At 46.6% G+C, this 5,816-nt stretch overlaps 1 long non-coding RNA gene across 1 annotated transcript in view; it reads right to left on the reverse strand.

Annotated features, from left to right (window-relative positions):
* Positions 1 to 1,325: 1,325 nt before the first annotated feature.
* The window catches only part of LOC139827458 (uncharacterized), a 14,100-nt gene continuing 9,609 nt past the window's right edge, over positions 1,326 to 5,816 (reverse strand). The window contains exons 2-3 of the long non-coding RNA XR_011738003.1: positions 2,525 to 2,749; positions 1,326 to 1,474 (exon numbers count right to left, since the gene is read on the reverse strand). This is a non-coding gene — a long non-coding RNA (uncharacterized lncRNA). The remainder of the gene's footprint in view (positions 1,475 to 2,524; positions 2,750 to 5,816) is intronic.

Below are 5,816 nucleotides of genomic sequence, written 5' to 3' on the forward strand. Positions count from 1 at the left end.
TGCGCTGTTCTCATGCATCACAGTCTTGCATTCGTGTCCTCCAGAGGTATTTGGGCACCTGGATGGACCAGACCATTCACTCCTCTGAAGACCTTCAAGAAGGATTTTTCTGGCATTTGAAGAGTTCTTCAGCTACTTGTCAATAAAGGTGCAAACCAGTTGCTGTAACAGAGGTTTCTTGTGCCCCTTGAGACACTCTGGTACCCAAACATCCTGATACGACACAGGAGACCTACCTGCTACTTTCTGAACAGGGAGCTGGAGGCTGGGACAGATACTCCAGCACATCTGAAATACTCTGGATATCCATGCTGAGACAACTGAACCCCATCTCTGAAGTCTGCAATTCAATCTGTGATTTCTTGGCTAACATCTCCCATATTCTCATGCCAAACAATTTTAGTATAGAAGCCCTGAAGTTCAAGGTGGGTAGGTCAGAGCTTTTGCAGAAAGGCTGAGTGGCTTTCTAATAGAAAATAAAAGCTATATTTGGAGCTCTATTTAGTATAAAGGCCATGCCAATGTCCTCATTCCTTGTGTTTTCAGCAATTTTCCCAAGACTTACCTGCTGTCAGGGTCCTGTTACGGCAGGTTTGCAACACACCAGCAAAAATAAGATCTTCCTCCCTTTTCCTGCAGAAGAGTTCTCACCGTGACATGACCACATAGGGGTGCAATAACTACCAGAGGGACAGCAAGACAAAGACCTGGGGCACTGCAGTGACCAGTTCTGCTCCAACCTGTCTGCACTCAGCTGCAAACATTGCACTACAGGGATGTCCAACCAACACCAGGATTGGAAACGTGCAAGCGCAGAAAAGCCAGATTTGCGCAGGCATCAGTTTTGCCCTTAAAGATGTCATGGGTTTCATATCAGTGTCCTTCTCTACAGTCCTCTGCTACAGAAAGAGAGGAGGATTATCCACACAGGTCATCGCTAGCTGCTGTGCTGGCCCAATCTACATTCATTTTGATGAATAAGATGGCATTTAGTGTTGGTAGACATGTCCAACACCTGTCAATACTCCGGATCTTCTCTACAGCCAACAGACATAGAGAGTAAAGTCAGCAGGACTCCTGGAACAACTCATCCCTCTATAAACTGATGTCTAAAATAGGTCAGATGAATCATACCTTCACGTTGCTTGTATTTCTTTACGGAGTATAAACAGAGCCCAGGATGACAGCCCAGCTGGACATAACTGCTGGTGGACATCTCCAAAGAGGCGTTGTGGGTTGCACACAGACTGTCACACAAGATTCACACAAGCCATTTCCTTCAGAGGAATTATTTTAATTATTTCTTTTTTCCATATTAAACTGAGAGGCACACCAATGAATGATAAGCGTGATGGAAAAGATACAGTACCTTGTGCTTCCGTGTTTGCATCAGCTTTTGACTTCTGGAAGCCGGAATGAGATTTAATAAAAGATTATAACTATTTCGCTGCTTTTTCTTCCAGTGCCTCGTGTCCTGTCAGAAACACAAACAACAAAGTCAGATCAACGATGTTTTTTGTGGTTTTTTTTCTCTCTCACCCCATGTAAATCAAAGTTCTTCACACTGAAAGCCCTGAGCTGATCTGGAGAATGGATCGGTGCTGGAGCTCATTTGCAGATATGATGGGTCTGTTCCCTCTGTTTTTCCCCACTCTGTAGGACCACTTGCCATGGACCACAGTACCTGAAACCTCAGAGGTCTCCAGACACAAGACTTCACTCTTTTTAAGTGGCAGCACCAGCCCTGAACTCTGCATGAAGGGTTCTCAGGTTTCCATTTTAGTCAAGCTCCTCTGCATTCCTGGAAAATATATTCCTACTCCAAAAGGAATAAGAGATTTATTTGCTAAATGCCCAATGGTACGATTCAGCCCACGTTTCAGTTTAACAAGACACTGCAGTAGTCTGAGCAGTAAAGCAAAGAGAAAGAAGGAATCCAGCCCTTAGTAATACTGCATTTGACTGTGATAATCTTGTACTGTGGGACAATAAAGTGAGGCATTTTGGAGACTGAGGGGATTGTTAGAGTCCAGAATACACTTCTTTAAAAACTGTTTTCCAGCTCCGTTTGATGCAGAGACAGCCTGAGGAGCAATGGAATCACAAGATCGTTTTGGTTGGAAAAGCCCCTCAAGATCATGGAGTCCAACCATTAACTCACCCCTGGCACTGCCCCATGTCCTGAGAACCTCATGTCCGTCTGTCCAGCCCTCCAGGGATGGTGACTCCAGCACTGCCCTGGGCAGCCTGTTCCAATGCCCCACAGCCCTTTGGGGAAGAAATTGTTCCCAGATCCAACCTCAACCTCCCCTGGCGCAACTTGAGGCCGTTTCTTTGTGTCCCTGTCTCCCCTCAGCTCCTGTTCTCCAGCTGAACCCCCCAGGTCCCTCAGCCGTTCCCATCACCCTTGTGCTCCAGCCCCTCACCAGCTCCGTTCCCTTCTCTCCACTCGCTCCAGCACCTCAAGGCCTTTCTTGGTGTGAAGGACCCAAAACTGACCCCAGGATTCGAGGTTTGGCCTCACCAATGACGCTTCTCTTCTGTCCTGCACACAGTGATGTTCTCATGCATGGGCCACTCCTTTCCAGCACATTAACACAATGGAGGTGGACGTTTGCTGCTGCTGCTTTTAACCCATGCCTTGGAGAGGGCAGATCCATCCAGTGAGGCATCAAGTGGCAGGAAGCCATGCTGCTGATGTCTTCAAAGTCATCATTAGGCTTTCTCTCACCATTCTGCTCCTAAGGCCCTGTTACGATAGGACAAGATGTGATGGTTTAAACTAAAGGAGGGAGATTCAGGCTGGACATGAGGAAGGAATTGTTGCCCTGAGGGTGGTGAGAGCCTGGCCCAGGTACCCAGAGAGGTGGTGGATGAACCATCCCTGGAGACATCCCAGGCCAGGCTGGACGGGCTCTGAGCAACCTGAGCTGGTGAAGATGTCCCTGTCATGGCAGGGGGGGCACTGGATGAGCTCTGAAGGTCCCTTCCAACCCAAACTATTAAATGATTCTGTGATCTGATACTATTTCACGGTTTTATCCTCCTTTTCCTGCGCCCTACCAGCCCTGCCTGGACAGACCGTGTATCCCCACTGGGGTGTCTCCCCATAGACACACACAGCATCGGGCACAACAGCCTTTCCCTCTCCCTCCAGGTTTCTGAACGTTACAGAAAATATAATTACAGGCATTTGGCAGCTTCTCTCCTGACTGCCAAAGGCTCTTCTTTATCATCCCAGCACAGGGCTGACGTGTTGCAATGTATCCTCCTCAGGACGTGCAGCAGCAGATTGACGGGGATTTATATTTCAGCCCTAAAACCTTTGTGGGCATTTCCCCCCACCCCACACCTTCCCCTTCCGAACCTCCACCAACCACAGATTGAAAAGTGTAGCGTTTAATATTCTCTCTGATGCTAATTCCACGGTGAAGATGGAAAATTCAATAACTTCTGCATAAATTCAGCTGAACATATTCCACATTCCAGCCGCGGGGAGCAAAGCTCCCACCTCCCTCCTCTCCCTTTTGCTCCCCCTTTTTCCCTCCCTTCACTTTATCTCCAGTTCCCCCTCTGCAACAAAAACAGCTCTGTCCGCTGAATTGATTTAGTAGATAAACTAATCAGAGATTATTTTGGTTTATTAAAACATGAGCCGAGAGGATGAAAGGATCGCCATATCCTAGGGTGCCCCTGCATTAAATCTAAGGGCGGATTCATCCCTGTTGCCAAAGGCAGTGCAGTTGGTGCATCCAAGTTATTCCCATTTCATCCTCTTTTTATGGTTGTGATAAATGTTGGGAGCTGGGGTTCTTTTGGTTTTTCTGAAGACTTTTTCACCCTGGTTTTGTGGGATTTTCATAGGTTCTGCCATGAGCAGGTGGGACTTTCGGGGGATGGATGGCTCTGTCATTGAGCAGGACCTGAAAAACTGTAGTTCCATGAGGGACGGATCCTTTCCCAGGGCAGAAAACATGAGAGAAAATCCCCTTTTTCTCCTGTTCTTCCTGAAAATTAATAAATAAATAGATACCTGGACTTGTAAATTCTTCTCTTTAAGTGGGCATTTGGTGCTTGCTTGGCTTTCTGTTGCTGACTTGTTCAGAGTGAAGCTCAACCATTCACTGAAACCAGTGCAATTTCGTCTTAGATGGCCAGTTGTCATTTGTTATCACTGACGCCAAAGTTGCTCAAGTTGGTGGCTCTTACAAAGGCTGTTTGAAACTCTGCAAGAGCTTGGAAAGGGGCTGCCCGGACTCCTCGACAACATCTTTGGCATGGAAAACACAAATGATCGATAATATATTATCCACTAATTCCCTCTGCATTGCAAGTTGAGGGACCCAGTGATTTTCCGTGTTTTTCTTGCATTTATCCAAAGCTTCACCTCTGTCCTCATTCTCCTCCATCTGACAGTATTTTTGGGGTGGTTTATTGAACCGATCATCATAGAAGAGGTTGCTTTCCCATCACTTTTCATTGCTTCAAAAGCCATGGGGGTTTGGCCACCACGGAAGAAATCACAGCTTTTCATTTTCTTGTCCCACCAAATGAGGAACTTCCTCCAGAGGATGGAACCCTCCCATTTGCAGGGAAACTCCTTGCCTGGGGCTCTGAGATTTCATTATTCATCCTGTGCCCTGGTGAAGAGTTTGCCCTTCCTTCCATCACTTGACACTTTGGGAACAATGTCCAAATATATAAAGAGCAAGGATGGGACTTTATCTGTGGCGGTGGAAACCTCAGGTGTGGATCTACAGCAAACACTGTCACGGTCTCTAAATGAGTGAAAAGATGTGTCCAAAAGACACTAACACTGAAATGCAAATTGAAAAAAATCCCTACACCAAATATTTACTATATATATTAATATTTGTAGTCCCACACCCATGGTTTTTGTGTCCTGAGCTTGGCAATACTGCAGCTGGAATATATACGAAAATACTACCTGCTTTTCTTCACTTGTGCCATTCATTTCCTCTTTACATTTCGTGTGGGTGCAAACCAGCAAGTCTCGCCTTGTGCTGGGATTTGTCGCTCCAGGAGGGACCCGTAGGAGAGAAAAAAACAAAACACCTCCTTCCATAGAGAAGGGGAATCAAATCAGAGCCATTTCTCTCCATTTCAGCCCATGACAATTACCCATGGGGCAATGACTGGTGGCTGGTTTTACCGATGGGTGTGGAGTCACCAAACAGGAGCATGTGGGCTTGTGTTAAGCAGTTTTTCTCACTATGAAGAAATTAATTCTCCTCCTAGAGAAATGAATACTTCTAATAATGTCACCTTCCTGTAGCCATGGATGTTTTTTCCCAGGGTCAGCTCCAAATACTTCGATCACCTCATCCCCAGACTAGCACAAGCCACGAGAATTGACCTTCCCTTCTCCCAGGCAGTTTATCACTAACGTCTGAGCCTCGGCATATCTTTCTTGGCCACTTTTAAAGCATTCTCCAATATTCAGTGCTAATGTTTCACTTGCATATTAATGCCTCAGATTTTATTACCCCATGATCATAAAACCCCAGCTGCTGATCGCGGCCCCAGCCGCCGCTATTTTACCCTGATGAATTCCTGGGACTAAGTCCAGCGTTGCTTGGTATAGTCACTCGGTTGGCGTGTGGAGACAGCCCTCTACAGACGGTTGGCTAAATGCGTTTTACTCACACAAAATATTTCACTCGGCTGCCAGCAAACTGTTTTTCCTCCTGCAGCCAAAATCTCCAAGGGAAGGCAGCACGGTTGGACACCAGGATGGGGGGATCAGATGTGTCCATGGCCAGCTCAGCCTTCACGTACAAGTTTGCAAGTCTTGA

This window comes from Patagioenas fasciata, chromosome 2, assembly GCF_037038585.1.
Source record: "Patagioenas fasciata isolate bPatFas1 chromosome 2, bPatFas1.hap1, whole genome shotgun sequence".
Lineage (NCBI taxonomy): Eukaryota > Metazoa > Chordata > Aves > Columbiformes > Columbidae > Patagioenas > Patagioenas fasciata.